Genomic DNA, 16,515 nt, shown 5'->3' with positions numbered 1-16,515 from the left:
GTGGACCGTGTGAAGGGTCCGTTGCAAAATAGAACATGTCCTATTTTCTTCCGTTTTCATGGATCCCTCCATAGACTTAAGTCTATGGGGATCCGTGAAAACGGGACCCGCACGGGGGCAAAGCAGATGTGAAAAACTTCAGTTTTTCACTTCCAAGCTTCCCCACGTTCATCTGAATAAGGCCTAAGTCTGCTGTTAGGGCATACTATGTGTTGCTCTAAGGGTATGTTCACACGGCAGCACACGTAACGGCTGAAATTACGGGGCTGTTTTCAGGAGAAAACAGCTCCGTAATTTCAGCCGTCATGGCATGTTGAGGCGCTTTTTCGCTGCGTCAATTACGGACGTAAATGGAGCTGTTTTTCCATGGAGTCAATGGAAAACGGCTCCATTTAACGTCTGAAGAAGTGACAGGCACTTCTTTAACGCGGGCATCTATTTACGCCCCGCCTTTTGATAGAGGAGCGTAAAAAAAAAGACCGTCGGAACAGAACATCGTAAGACCTATTCAAATGAATGGGCAGATGTTTGCCAACGCTATCAAGCAGCATTTTTGGACATAAATCGAGGCGGAAAACGCCTGAATTACGTCCGTAAATAAGCCATGTGAACATACCCTTACAGCAGACTGTGTCATAGTGACACAGAAGATAATGTGTTAGCATAGAGGAGTATGCTAATACATTATAAGTATAAAAGAAAGTTGTAAAATAGTAAACCCTTTATGGGATTAATCTTTTTTTTAAATAAAAACATTAATTAATAAAAAGTCTACAAAAAAATAAAAAAAGTGATTATTTAGTATAAAATACATTTTATCGTGAATAAAAAAAAATGCACATAGTAGGTATCCACATGACCTTAATTCAATTGCCAGGTTATTTAGTGGAAAATGTGAACAGTGTAAAGATTAAACAAAAAAAATGTCGAAAAATTGTTTTATTTTATATTCACGTAAAAAATAAATGTTATAATTTACACAGATATTACATAGTTACATAGTTACATAGTTATATAGTTAGTACGGCTGAAAAAAGACACATGTCCATCAAGTTCAACCAAGGGAAGGGAAAAGGGAAGGTAAAAATTTCTACACATAGGAGCGAATATTTTTTTGTTCTAGGAAATTATCTAAGCCTTTTTTAAAGCCATCTACTGTCCCTGCTGTAACCAGGTCCTGCGGTGACTATTCCATAAATTCACCGTTCTCAGAGTAAAGAAGGCTTGTCGCCTCTGCAGGTTAAACTTTTTTTTCTCCAGACGGACGGAGTGCCCCCTTGTTTTTTAAAGGGGATTTACATGGAACAGGATTTCACCATATTTTTTGTATGTGCCATTAATATATTTATATAAATTAATCATGTCCCCCCTTAGTCGTCTTTTTTGAAGGCTAAATAGGTTTAATTCTTTTAGTCTTTCCTCATAACTTAGATTCTCCATGTCCCTTATTAGCTTCGTTGCTCTTCTTTGCATGTTTTCCAACTCCAGGGCATCCTTTCTATGAACTGGAGCCCAGAACTGAACTGCATATTCTAGATGAGGCCTCACTAATGCTTTGTAAAGTGGTAATATTACATCCCCGTCCCGCGAGTCCATGCCTCTTTTAATACACGACAATATCTTGCTGGCCTTTGAAGCAGCTGATTGACATTGTATGCTGTTATTTAGTTTATGATTTACAAGTACACCGAGATCCTTCTCAACAAGTGAATCCCCCTAGGACATATGATGCATGCAGGTTGTTGGTACCCAGATGCATAACTTTACATTTATCTACATTAAACTTCATTTGCCAACTGGATGCCCAAACACTTAGTTTGTTTAAATCTGCTTGCAAATTCACGAACATCTTCCATAGACTGAACTACATTACATAGCTTGGTGTCATCTGCAAAAATAGAAATAGTGCTATTAATCCTATCCTCTATATCATTAATAAATAAGTTGAATAATAGTGGTCCCAGCACTGAACCCTGGGGTACACCACTTATAACCGGGGACCATTCAGAGTAGGAATCATTGATCACAACTCTCTGGATACAGTCCTTGAGCCAATTCTCAATCCAATTAAAAACTATATTTTCTAAACCTATAGTCCTTAATTTACCCATTAGACGTCTATGAGGGACAGTGTCAAATGCCTTTGCAAAGACCAAAAACACTATATCCACAGCGGCCCCTCTGTCTAGGCTTCTGTTCACCTCTTCATAAAAACAAATCAGGTTAGTTTGACAACTTCTGTCCATAGTAAAACCGTGTTGGCTGCCACTTATATTACTATTTTTTGTCACCTAAACCAGTATATAGTCCCTCAATAGCCCCTCAAACATTTTCCCCACGATGGATGTTAAGCTTACTGGTCTATAATTACCGGGGGAAAGCCTAGAGCCCTTTTTTAAAATAGGCACCACGTTTGCCCTACGCCAGTCCCTTGGCACTATACCAGTCACTAGATAATCTCTGAATATTATGAAAAGGAGGACAGAAATAACTGAACTAAGCTCTTTAAGAATTCTAGGGTGTAACCCATCTGGTCCCGGGGCCTTGTGCACATTTATTTTATTTAATTTAGCTTGGACCATATCTACATTCATCCAATTCAGTATATCAACTGATAAATTAACAGCACTGGCAGCAGCTACATCAGTCGCTCTTTCTTCTGTTGTATGTACAGAGCTAAAGAACCCATTTAGTAACTCTGCCTTCTCTTGATCCCCTGTGACCAACTCCCCATTACCACTATCTAGGGGTCCTGCATGTTCAGACCTTGGCTTCTTTGCATTTATATACTTGAAGAATTTTTGGGGATTTGTTTTACTATCCTTGGCCACCTGCCTTTCATTTTGTATTTTTGCTAATTTTATTAAATTTTTACAGATTTTATTACGCTCTTTATAATTTAAAAAGGTTACAGATGTACCCTCAGATTTGTAATTTTTAAATTCCCTTTTTTTGTCATGTATTGCCCTTTTTATAGAAGGTGTAAGCCATGTGGGGTTTAATTTTAGTTGTTTATACTTGTTACCTATAGGAATAAATTTTGCACTATAATTACCCGAAGTATATTTGAAAATCTCCTATTTATCCCATTATTTAACATTAGTTCTTCCCAGTCTATATCTTGAATTGCACCCCTCATTTTGGGGGAATTGTCTTTCTTAAAATTAAGTGTTTTTGCCCTCCCAGCCTGTGTTTGTTTTTTTATAGTATAGGTAAAATGTAACTATATTGTGATCATTGTTACCGAGGTTTTCACGAACATTGACATTCCCAACAAGCTCTGCATTATTAGAAATGACCAGATCCAAAAGAGCTTCACCTCGGGTCTTCCACAAACTGGCCAATAATATTTTCCTGCAACAGGTTGAGGAAATGTCTCCCCTTTGCAGTTGAAGCCGAACCATGACACCAATTAATATCCCGGTAAATAAAATCTCCCATTTCTACTACAGTACCCGCCTGTGCAGCCCGCTCCATCTGTTTATATAGCTGAACTTCCATCTCCTAGTCATATTGGGGGTCTATAGATTACACCAAAAGTAATTTTTTCAGTGTTTACCTCCCTTTGTAATTCCACCCGCAAGGTTTCAATCTCCTCACAATCTTCACCCACTATTGTCTCTTTCACACTCGCCTTCATATCACTTCTCACATACATACATACACCACTGCCTTTTCTAAAAAAGTGTAAAACCCTTTATATTTAACCCCTTAATGACCGCCGATACGTCTTTTTACGGCGGTCATTAGTGGGCTTTATTCTAGAGCGCCGCTATTCTACGTCGCTGCTGTAGAATAAAGTAAACAGAGCAGGGAGCCGTGAAATCTCCCTGCTCTCAGCTGCCAGAGGCAGCTGAGGGCTGGGGGCGTCCCTGCTCTGCCGGGTGAGATCGATATTAGTATCGATCTCACCCGTTTAACCCTTCAGATGCGGTGCACAATAGCGAGCACCGCATCTGAATGGTTTTGGAGAGAGGGAGGGAGCTCCCTCTCATCTCACTGACACCCGGCGATAAAATCGCCGAGTGTCTGTGTCTTCTATGGCAGCCGGGGGGTCTAATAAAGACCCCCAGGTCTGCCTGGAGCGAATGCCTGCTAGATCATGCCGCAGGTATGACCTAGCAGATGCCTGTCCGTTTTAAACGGACAGGCAGTAATACACTGCAATACAAAAGTATTGCAGTGTATTATAATAGCGATCGGAGGATAGTGAAGTCCCCTAGTGGGACTAGTAAAAAAGTAAAAAAAAGTTTAATAAAGTTAATTTTAAAAAAAAGTGAAAAAAAAAATGAAAAACCCAGCTTTTCCCCTTACAAAATGCTTTACTATTAAAAAAAACTACAATAAAGCAAAAAAGTTACACATATTTGGTATCGCCGCGTCCGTAACGACCCCGACTATAAAGCTGTTGCATTATTTAACCCGCACTGTGAACGCCGTAAAAAATAAAATAAAAAACAATGGAAAAATTGCTGTTTTCTGTTAATCCTGACTTTAAAAAAATGTGATAAAAAGTGATCAAAAAGTCGCATCTACTCTCAAATGGTACCCGCAAAAAACAAGACCTTATACAGCTATGCCGACGCAAAAATAAAAAAGTTACAGCTCTTTGAATGTGACAATGTAAAAATGTAAAAAATGGCTTGGACATTAGGGCCCAGAATGCAAGCAGGGGGAAGGGGTTAAAGCCCAGTCGTGTGAAGAGTCTAGCCATGTTTCCGCAACTCCAACTATATCTATATTTTCTTCCAGTATCAAGGCCTCCAGCTCCCCCATTTTGCTTGATAGACTTCTGGCATTTGTGAACATATACTTTAACTTGCCTTTCAGTTTTTCAGTTTTATTATCAGAAATGTGATTATTATTTGACATTATTTTGGCATTTTTATTTTCACTGCTGTTTTGTAACAAAAGGATCTCCTTATCAAGTTGTCTAGTCCTCTCCCCACAGTCTGTTTCTCCCCCCACCAATATAGTCTGACCCCTCTCTAACCTGACTACCCCTTTATTTTCTACATTGACCTCCCTCCTCAGCCCTAGTTTAAATACTCCACCACCCCAGCTAGAATTCTCTCCCCAAGCACCGTGGACCCCCTTCCATTTAGGTGCAAATCATCTGCAGAATACAGTTTGTATCCCAATGAAAAGTCAGCCCAGTTGTTAAGGATCTGCCAGGCACAGCTTCTGTATCCACGCCCATAGGTAATCAGTCTGCACCTGCTTCTATGTCTGTGAGACTGACTCCATCTTCCACCACTCAGGATGGCAGGCTTAGGAGTGAGAGAGCCTATCACAGCCTGGCCAGATGGAGCTAGCTCCCGCCCTCTGTCTATTTATACCTGCCTTTCCTGTTCCTCCTTGCTTGTGATTCTTCTCTGTTGGTTTCCTGGCCCTGCTGCAGCTTCTTGAACTACTTGTCCCTGCTTCGTATTGACTCTGGCTTACTGACTACTCTTTTGCTCTGCGTTTGGTACCTCGTACACTCCTGGTTTGACTCGGCTTGTTCACTACTCTCCTGCTCTGCGTTTGGCACCTCGCACTCTCCTGGTTTGACTCTGCTCGTTTACTACTCTTGTTGCTCACGGTGTTGCCGTGGGCAACTGCCCCGTTTCCCTTTGTTCTGTGTTTCCTTGTCTGGTTGTCTGTCGTGCAATTATTGAGTGTAGGGACCATCGCCCAGTTGTACCCCGTCGCCTAGGGCGGGTCGTTGCAAGTAGGCAGGGACTGAGTGGCGGGTAGTTTAGGGCGCACTTGTCTGTTTCCCTATCCCTGTCATTACACCAGTGCTCTAGGAATCCAAAGCATTCTCCTCTACACCAAGACTTTAGCCATGAATTTAACTCCCTGAGCTTCCACTGTCTTTCCTGTGATGCGCATGGCACAGGCAGTATTCCTGAGAATACAACCTCGGAGGTCCTTCCCTTCAGCTTGTAGCCTAGTTCTTTAACCCCTTCCTGACATCCGCCGTACATGTACGGCGCTATCGGGAGGTGCTTCCCGCAAAGCGCAGTACAGTTACGGCGCAATGATGGTGCAGGCTCAGAAGCAGAGCCGGCACCATCACCGCGGGGTGACAGCTGTATTATACAGCTGGCACCCTCCTGTAACTGCCAGGACTGGAGCTATTCTCCGATCCGGCAGATTAACCCCTTAGATGCTGCGCTCAATAGAGCGCAGCATCTGATAGGTTTTTCACCCCAGCGGCAACCCAGTGATGCAATCGCTGGGTTGCTGTGGCAATCGGACGCCAGAAAATGGCGTCCGAGTCTGCCTTCTTTGGGAGCCGATGAGGACCCGCCTGCGGGTGAATAACTGACAGCGCTAATACACTGCACTACGTATGTAGTGCAGTGTATTAGAGTAGCGATCGGGGCATCAGGCCCTCATGTCCCCTAGTGGGACAAGTCAAAAAAGTTAAGTTAATAAAAATGTGGTAAAACAATAAAAACACACACATTTCAAATAAAAATAAAGCTAAACTGACTTTTTTCCCATAGTAAGTCTTTTATTATGGGAAAAAAAGTAAAAATTAAAAAAACTATACATAATTGGTATCGCCGCGTCCGTAACGACCCAAACTACATAACTATTATATAATTTATCCCGCACGGTGAACGCCGTAAAAAAAACCCATGAAAAACAACGCCAGAATCTTTGTTTTTAGGTCACATCTCCTTCCAAAAAATGCTATAAAAAGTGATCAAAAAGTCACATTTACTCCAAAATAGTACTAATAAAAACGACAATCCATCCCGCAAAAAATACTCCCTGCTTTGTGCACGCAAAAATAAAAAAGTTATGGGTCTTAGAATATGGCGACACAGAAAACAAATGATTTTATAAAAAAAGTGATTTTATTGTGCAAAAGCCGCAATACCTTAAAAAAACTATATAAATTTGGTATCGCCGTAATCGTATCGACCCGCAGAATAAAGCTAACATGTAATTTAGGGCGCACTGTAGATGCCGAAAAAAAAACCAATAAAAAACTATTCCAGAATTGCTTGTTTTTGGTAATTTCCTTTACAAAAAAAATGAAATAAAAAGTTATCAAAAAGTCGTATGTGTTCTAAAATGGTACCAATAAAATCTACAGCCCGTCTCGCAAAAAACAAGCCCACACACCGCTCAATCAACTGAAAAACAAAAAAGTTATGGCACTAGTAATGCGGTGATTAAAAAACATCTCAATGCGCAGGCCGGAGGGGCACATGCCTTCAGTTTCAGGGCCCTAGTGTTTAGGAACTAGGAAAGGGAATGGACATAGCACATCCGCTGGAAGCAAGGGCGCCCGTATTATACCAGCGCAAAACTTTCCCAGTAATATTTCCCAAAATACGAAGGAGAAAAAGTCCCCAAAAGGTTCAGAGCGTTACAAAAGGGGATAAGAAAGAAAACCGTTTATCATTGCTTCACATCGTAACACACATCTATGGATAATTGTGTTATTTACCCCATTATTATACCCTCTTATTATGCCCTGATGTACTCCGCACAGATTACATATACCCTGATGTACTCCGCACAGATTACATATGCCCCCACATTATAAACGGAAATACCAGCAAAACCCCAAACAGAACTATTACCAAGCAAAATCCATGCTCAAAATGGCGGTCTTTCCCTTCTTAGCCCTACAGTGTGCCCAAACAGCAATTTATGTCCACAAGTATGGCATTACCATACCCGGGAGAACCCGCTTAACAATTTATGGGGTAAGATTCTCTAGGGGCAATTTTAACTTTGCACCATCCACTGCATATTCATTTCTGAAAAACACCTGTTGAGTCTAAATTCTCACTACACCCCTTGATAAATGCCTTTAGGGGTATAGTTTCTAAAACGGGGTCACTTTTGTTTGGTACATCAGTGGTTTTGCAAATGCAACATGGCGTTCGCAAACCATTCCAGCAAAATATACGCTCCAAAAGATAAATACCGCTCCTTTTCTTCTGAATGCTCCCATATACGTAAACAGCTGATTATAACCACATACGGGGTGTTACTGTACTCGGGAGAAATTACTTTACAAATGTTGGGGTGCTTTTTCTTCTCTATTCCTTGTAAAAATGAAAAATGTTGATCTAAAACGACATCTTGTTGGAAAAAAAAATAATTTTTCATTTTCATGGCTTAATTCTAATTAATTCAGCAAAAAACCTTTAGGATCAAAATTTTCAATATACCCCTAGATGATTCCTCAGGGGGTGCAGTTTCCCAAATGGAGTCACTTTTGTGGTGTTTCCACTGTACTAGTACTACAGGGGCTCAGCAAATGTGACATGGCGCCCAGAAACCATTCCAAAATCCAAATGGTGCTCCTTCCATTCTGAGCCATACCTTGTGTCCAAACAGATGTTTGTGACCACATGTGGGGTATTGTTTTACCCGGGAGAAGTTGCTTTACAAATTTTATGGTGCTTTTTCTCCTTCAGTCCTTGTGGAAATGAAAAAAAAATACCTAAACCTAAATTTTCTTTGAAAAAATGTAGATTTTCATTTTTACGGCCTACTTCCTATAAGTTCTGTAAAACACCTGTGGGGTCAAACTGCTCACTATACCCCTAGATAATTTCCTCAAGTGGTATAGTTTCCAAAATGGGGTCACTTGTTGGGGGTTTCCACTGTTTTGTACCCTCGGGGGCTTTGCAAATGCGACATGGCCTCCGCAAACCATTCCTGCTAAATTTGAGCTCCAAGAGCCAAATGGCGCTCTTTCCATTCTAAGCCCTGCCGTGTGTCCAAACAACCATTTATTACCACATGTGGGGTATTGTTTTACTCGGGAGAAATTGCTCTACAAATGTTGTGGTGATTTTTCTACTTTAGTTCTTTCGGAAATGAAAAAAAATTAGCTAAACCTACATTTTATTTGAAAAAATGTAGATTTTCATTTTCATGGCCAAGTTCCAAAATTTTTTGCAAAAAAACTGGCCGGTCAAAATGCTTGCTACACCCCTAAATAAATTCCTCGAGGGGTGTAGTTTCCCAAATGGGGTCACTTTTTGGGGGTTTCCACTGTTCTAGTTCCACAAGACCTGTTCAAAGCTGACATGGTGCCTAAAATATCTTCTAATAAAAAGGAGGCCCAAAATCCACCAGGTGATCCTTTGCTTCTGAGGCCGGTGCTTCAGTCCAGTAGCACACTAAAGCCACATGTGGGATGTTTACTAAAACTGCAGAACCTGGGCAATAAATATTGAGTTGCATTTCTTGGGTAAAACCTTCTGTGGTACAAAAAAAAATGGATTCAAAATGAATTTCTGGAAAAAAATAATGAACTTTGTAAATTTCACCTCTACTTTGCCTTAATTCCTGCGCAATGTCTAAAGGGTTAAGAAACTTTCTAAATGCTGTTTTGAATACTTTGAGGGGTGCAGTTTTTAAAATGGGGTGACTTATTGGTGGTTTCTAATATCTAAGGACCTCAAAGCCACTTCACAACTGAACTGGCCCCTGTAAAAATAGCATTTTGACATTTTCTTGAAAATGTGAGAAATTGCTGCTAAAGTTCTAAGCCTTGTAACGTCCTAGAAAAATAAAATTATGTTAAAAAAACGATGCCAATCTAAAGTAGACATATGGGGGATGTTAGTTAGCAACATTTTTGTGTGGTATAACTGCCTGTCTTACAAGCAGATACTTTTAAATTGAGAAAAATTCTAATTTTTGCAATTTTTCGCTACATTTTGGTGTTTTTCACAATTAAATACTGAATGTATCGGGCAAATTTTGCCAGTAACATAAAGTCCAATGTATCATGTGAGAAAACAATCTCAGAATCGCTTGGATAGGTAAAAGCATTCCGGAGTTATTACCACATAAAGTGAAACATGTCAGATTTGAAAAATGAGGCTCTGTCAGGAAGGTCAAAAGTGGCCAAAGAGGGAAGGGGTTAAAATTATTCTTAAGGCTCCTCCACCTACCATTTATTCTCTCGTTGGTACCTACATGGACCACAACAGCTGGATCATCACCAGCCCCTCCCAGCAATTTGTCCACCCATTCCACCACATGCCGAACCCTGGCACCAAGGATACAGCAAACCATTCGGTTGAGGCGGTCTTGGCAACAAATTATTCAATGTGTCTCCCTGATTATATTATCCCCTACAACTACCAATTGTCTTGACTTACCTGCATTACCATCCTGCCAACTACTAGCTGGGCTGTTCTCCCGGCTGTTAGGGAGATCAGTATCCACTAGGGCTGCCATTTCTGAGACTGACACCCTCGCATCATCACCCAACTTGGCAATTACATTATATAAATATACCCCCAAACTTTGCTGAAGAAATAAAAATTTTATTGCATAAAACTAGGCCTCAAACAGTCAAGTCAATAATTTTTTTTTAAAAAAGTAGTTTTTACTGAAATGCAGAGAGGCAAAAATGAAAACATGTAGCTAGTCATTAAGGCCCTTTCAGGCCTGGGCATTAAGGGGTTAAGCAAACATAACCCATGGACAAAAGGGGTGCTGTTTCTGGAAAAACAGCAGACTGTTTTTCCTAATTAAAGACAACCCCTTTTAAAGGACGAGTGTCACAAAAAAAAAATTTGGATATCAATTTGCATTTAGTGTTTTATTATAAAATCTTTTATTTATGTGTGTGTTTGTGTTTTACTTTTTTATATTTTTTAACTTTTTCTTCTCTATGGGGGCTGCCATTTTTTTTGCCATCTCTGTATGTGTCAATTAACGACACATACAGTGATGGAATACGGCACACACATCCCCATAGTGAATGCGAATGGGAGCCGTTCTATCCACTATAGCGTACGCAGTCTGTGTAGGAGCGGCGCATGCGCCGCAGCCACACAGACGAAAAGTCAGGTCTTCGCTAGAGCGAAATCCGGCGCCATGTTCATGTTGACCGGAAGCCGCGGCCAGACTGTGAGATGACGACTTCCGGTCGCGTCTTCCGGACTTGTGTTCTGAAGCAAGCACGAGGAGCGGAGGGAGCAGACCGGAGCGGACGGACCAGAGGGAGCGGCGGCGGCAGGAGCAGGTAAGTTAGGTCTGTGTATGTACGTGTTTTACTGTGTGATTACTACTGTATGTAAACCTACTACACTGTGTGTTAGCTCAAAAAATGACGACACACAGTGTAGGAGGTTTGACCGTTCAATCCCCTCCTTTCTCCTGGCACTAGCCAGGATAAAGGAGGGGGGATTCTGTGAGCTCACTAGAGCGAGTGTGTTTACACCAAATTTGCAGCATAAAGCAATGTGGTTGCTTTACCACATGCAATGCTGCAATTTTGGGAATTGCTCCATCTAGTGACCAGCACTGGGAAATGTTATCAATTAGAATCTAATTTATAATATTTCCTGACTCGTGAAAAAATTAAAAAAATTTGGACAGTGTTTAAACATTCATACACTAACTGTTTAACTAAAAAAAATTAAAAAAAATTCTAGCGACACATTCCCTTTGAGGCACAGCATAAGTATATATAAAGGCAGTTCTATAGAAAGCTTGAACTGAGTTATGGTTTACTGGCGCCGTCTAATTTATTAAGAGGCGCACGCCTCTTTAAAAAAAATTGGCGCCCATCTCTGGCTGTCCATGCGCCACAGACTGAAATCTGTGGCAGCTAGATTCTGCCGTAAATTATAGTAAATATGTATGTCTGTGGTGCCTCTGCCCCCTTTCAATAAGCTCTGCCCAATTTTAAAAAAATGGCAGCAGCAGGAAATTACACAAAATTTCAATTTTTCCTGCAAATTGCAACTTTTGTGCTGTTTGCAACTTTTCTACTCCAGAAAACTGGCGTGAAAAAGTTAATAAATTCCCTTGTGTACGTAAAGGGTTTCAGTCCCAGGACTGCCAGTATCACAGTTAAGTGACGGTATGCAATTCAGGAGTTTATGTGACAGGATTATATTAGTCTGGCCACCAATGCGGATTATTAAATCCATCCATTTATTATTCAAACTGCACACTAGAATATTTAGTAGTACATAAGATAGCGATACAATAAGATTTTTTTCTGACATCCTACCTACGAAGCTCACAAGACTCAACTATAAGTTTATCTATTTTAGATCCATTATGACATGTTAATATTACAGGAAGGTCATTGCCAATGTCCTATAGAGGCAAATTGTGAGATAATTAATAATGGGATTGTGGTGATGTTTATAATTCATGTGTCCTAGATCAGTTCAAAGGTGCACTTACCATTCTGCACATTGTTAAGGTTGTATCTGTAGCTTATCTAACTATGTTTGTGCTTAGGGCATCTGATTTAACATGTCTTGACTGTAGGCAGTCTCCTGTATAACTACGTTTGTCTGGCTGCACTGTTAAATTTGACTTTGCAGAAACAGCTGGTGACAAAAGCCTGCACAGTCCAGCTCCTAAAATAAAAATCTCTGACAGCTGTGTAGCAGCACGCACGATAAATGAATACGAATCCTTGTCAGACGGAATGACCTTCGCTTCCTTTCAATATGAACACTGCATTTTGTATGCATGGGAGACGCTAAGTTGTGAGAGCTGAAGAATGAATTGCTTGTGTTTGCAATACCAACATTAATAGGAAGAATACATTTTGCTAACAAGGGTAGAGAAGAAAATATCTGCTTGTCTTATCTACATGCTAGAAGAATTGTAAAAAATAAATGAAGAATTCTGCAATTCAGCAAAAATCTATACAAAGTAGTAATATTATTTTTTTTGCACCATGAGGGTAAATATTATTCTTACGTACTATCTAATGATAATGACATGATTATGATAGTAATATTGATAGACTGTAGCTAGACAACATATGTAACTGTGGGTTTTGAGAGGATGCATTATTTTGCACATTTTCATGCCATGAAATCGGATCTCTGTGTCAGCTGTGAGGCAACAGACATGCTGCAAGACCATGCTACAGGCAATTTAAGTTGCTGTCGAACGTTAGACACTCCGGGCAAAACTAATACATATTAAGTATATTAATATTTATATTAGTGCATGGCCTGAAAGAGCACCTACATGACTTCTCCATTGAGTGTTTTTTTGAATCACTGAGTTATTCCAGTGCTGTGGGCATTTAATCACCTGTGAATGTGCGACACGTCATTACTGTAGCCAATTGACAATGACCGGCGGAGATCATCAGAGCATCGGCGCTGGACCATTGAGTATTAATTATTTTTTAATTTGATCACATTTCATACCATCAATCTATTTTTTAAAACTTACTTTAATGGCTATGAAGGATCAACAGCATTCTGATGTTTCCTTCATTATATGGTAATTGTACAGCAAAACAAATATTTAATTTGTTTTGCATATAATGTATTGAGCACTATATTAAAGGACGAGTGTCACGAAAAAAAAAATTTGATATCAATTTGCATTTTGTGTTTTATTATAAAATCTTTTATTTATGTGTGTGTTTGTGTTTTACTTTTTTATATTTTTTAACTTTTTCTTCTCTATGGGGGCTGCCATTTTTTTTGCCATCTCTGTATGTGTTGATTAACGACACATACAGTGATGGAATACGGCATACACATCCCCATAGTGAATGCGAACGGGAGCCGTTCCATCCACTATAGCGTACGCGGTCTGTGTGGGAGCGCCGCTCCCACACAGACCAAAAGTCAGGTCTTCGCTAGAGTGAAATCCGGCGCCATGTTCATGTCGACCGGAAGCCGCGGCCAGACTGTGAGATGACGACTTCCGGTCGCGGCTTCCGGACTTGTGTTCTGAAGCAAGCACAAGGAGCGGAGGGAGCAGACCGGAGCGGACGGACCAGAGGGAGCGGCGGTGGCAGGAGCAGGTAAGTTAGGTCTGTGTATGTACGTGTTTTACTGTGTGTTTACTACTGTATGTAAACCCACTACACTGTGTGTTAGCTCAAAATATGGCGACACACAGTGTAGGAGGTTTGACCGTTCAATCCCCTTCTTTCTCCTGCCACTAGCCAGGATAAAGGAGGGGGGATTCTGTGAGCTCACTAGAGCGAGTGTGTTTACACCAAATTTGCAGCATAAAGCAATGTGGTTGCTTTACCACATGCAATGCTGCAATTTTGGGAATTGCTCCATCTAGTGACCAGCACTGGGAAATGTTATAAATTAGAATCTAATTTATAATATTTCCTGACTTGTGAAAAAATAAAAAAAATTTGGACAGTGTTTAAGCATTCATTCACTAACTGTTTAACTAAAAAAAAATTAAAACATTTTCTAGCGACACATTCCCTTTAAGAGCAAAAAAGGGGCCTGTACAGCTTACAGAGAAGCACTTGCAAAATAGTGGCTGCCCAGGATCAAATGTTTATGTAATGTTGAGTGCTGCTCGTCATAAGACTTTCCATTTCTGGTTGAGCAAACAAGTTATTACAATATTTTTTCCAGGTGTCTATAGTAGTCACTGCCTGCCTCTGATGGAGCATTAGATCTCCCTGAAATTCAAGGATCCCCAAAAAGAAAAGTGTAAATATTGGGAACAACCCATTAGGCCTTATTTGAGAATACTACTACAGAAAAAATTGTGGTGTTACTCTTGGCAATCAATCAGATCACTTGTTTCAGTTTCAAACCTGTTATGGAAAACCAGTGATCTAATTGGTTGCTGAAGGCAACACCTCTAGTTCTTGTTTGCACCAGTTTTTTATAAATGAGGTCCATTGTGTACTGGATAAAATGGATTATAGTAGAATATTAGAACAAGAAAATAGAGCATAAAAATATCATAGAGTCACCAAGTAAAATCTAACTATAATATGTATTTTCATACAGTGTTGTACCCATTGGGGGAGATTTACTTAGACTGGTGTTTCAGATGCCAGACTAAAACCAAAATACATTGGAGTATGGCGGTGGTTGTCCAGGCGCCAGAGATGATAATCTACATCTGCTATGAGCAGCCATAGATTTGTGGCATAATTTGCGACAATTTACGTAAATTCTGGCAAATCTTTCGAACCAATGGTGGACCCACCCCCTCCCGGTAAACCCCACCCCCTTTTCTTGCCATTTTTGAACAGTGGTGAGAGAAGTGTAAAACAGCAAAAAGTCACAAATTATTGCTCAAATGTGGCACACGCTCTAATTTTCAAATTTTCACTTCCAGAATTGTGGTGCAAATTTAATAATACATTTCCTCTATTAACTGCTTGTGTGTAGCTCCACTTTGGATTTATACTTTTCAGCAGTTATTAGGGGATTATTTATACAGCAATTACCTAGTATACTCATTATCAAAAGCGCTCCTTTAATTCTGCCAATTTATTGCCATCATGTTTCTCGGTTTTTAAAATGAAGCTGGGGCAATGGGTAGACGGGGTAAGGTGACACAAAGCACCTGACAAACTGGGGGGATTAATTATTTTTACCCAATCAATGTTGGGTGTGGCAATTATTGAAAGGAATTGAGCCTTACTGATTAAGACAACATTGCTAATACAATAAATCATGTGAACAAAACTTTCTCCAACATTACTTCTCCATTACGTCTCTTCCCTCCTAAACCTGTGCCAGTTGGACATGAGCAGGATGGGTTTTCACCCTTTGAATTTGAATTTAAAAGGTAACCTGTCACCAGTATTTCACCTATTGATCTCTACTCACCCCTCGCTGACCGCTTCTTTCAAAAGTTCATTGCCGTTATCCCCTCTCCTAAACTCCTCTCCTGACCATAAATTATGGTCTGCAAACATTTTGCGCCTTTTATACTAATAATCCGTCAGTCTCGTTCATTCCTCTTCTTATGCCCGCCCAATGCCAAAAACGGACCCACCCTGTCAATCAAAAGTAAGGAGGCGGAGTAAACTCGGAAAGGCTTGAGGAATGAAGATATGATTCTTTTCGACCGAAGCTATGACTCTTTTATGCTCATTAGCATATGGCACAGGAACACTAAAATACGGAATACTCAGTGTACAGAGCCGACTTAGACGATAATTATAGTTTACATAAAAATGATTTTTGCACCCACTTCCACCAGGTATTGCTGGTTTAATAGATGAAATGCTGGTGACAGGTTCCCTTTAAAATAAGCCATATCTTGCATAACACAATCATTTTATTTAAATACTTAATTTGAGCTGCCATGGTCATGGATAACATCTAACTGAACAGGTCTGTATAAATGGTAGTGAACCAAAAATTTAACTCTCAGTCAAGTTATGGAATAACCCATCACAGTCCTTCAGCATTGGTTCCGTTTAATTCAAGATTCTGTCAGTTACTGCTTAGCGATAAACTACAAACTGATACTTTGTTAGCATTCACTATTACTAACTGCTTACAGTGATATTATCAAGAAGCAACTAAACTAAAATAATTTTGAATGGCATGAATCTAAGCTTTAACTGGTTCACATTAAAATGGTAATAACTTTTAAATGATGTCACAATATATTTAGGCTCTATTCACATCTGCATCGGAGGCTCCATTGTGGATTCTGTCAGATTTGAGGGGAAGAATATTCTCTGCGTCAAAACGTCAGACACAACAGAACCCAACTGACCCAGTTATAATTCAATGGGTTCAGTCAGGCGTCAGTGGT

The 16,515-nt window shown here is 40.1% G+C and overlaps 1 protein-coding gene across 1 annotated transcript in view; it reads right to left on the bottom strand.

Annotated features, from left to right (window-relative positions):
* The window catches only part of GRIN2B (glutamate ionotropic receptor NMDA type subunit 2B), a 1,262,499-nt gene that overhangs the window by 882,877 nt on the left and 363,107 nt on the right, over positions 1 to 16,515 (bottom strand). The gene's annotated exons all lie outside the window — the stretch shown is intronic.

This window comes from Rhinoderma darwinii, chromosome 7 (assembly GCF_050947455.1).
Source record: "Rhinoderma darwinii isolate aRhiDar2 chromosome 7, aRhiDar2.hap1, whole genome shotgun sequence".
NCBI classification, from domain to species: domain Eukaryota; kingdom Metazoa; phylum Chordata; class Amphibia; order Anura; family Rhinodermatidae; genus Rhinoderma; species Rhinoderma darwinii.
The sequence above is the reverse complement of the archived record's forward strand: the minus strand, read 5'-3'. Positions and strand labels throughout refer to the sequence as shown.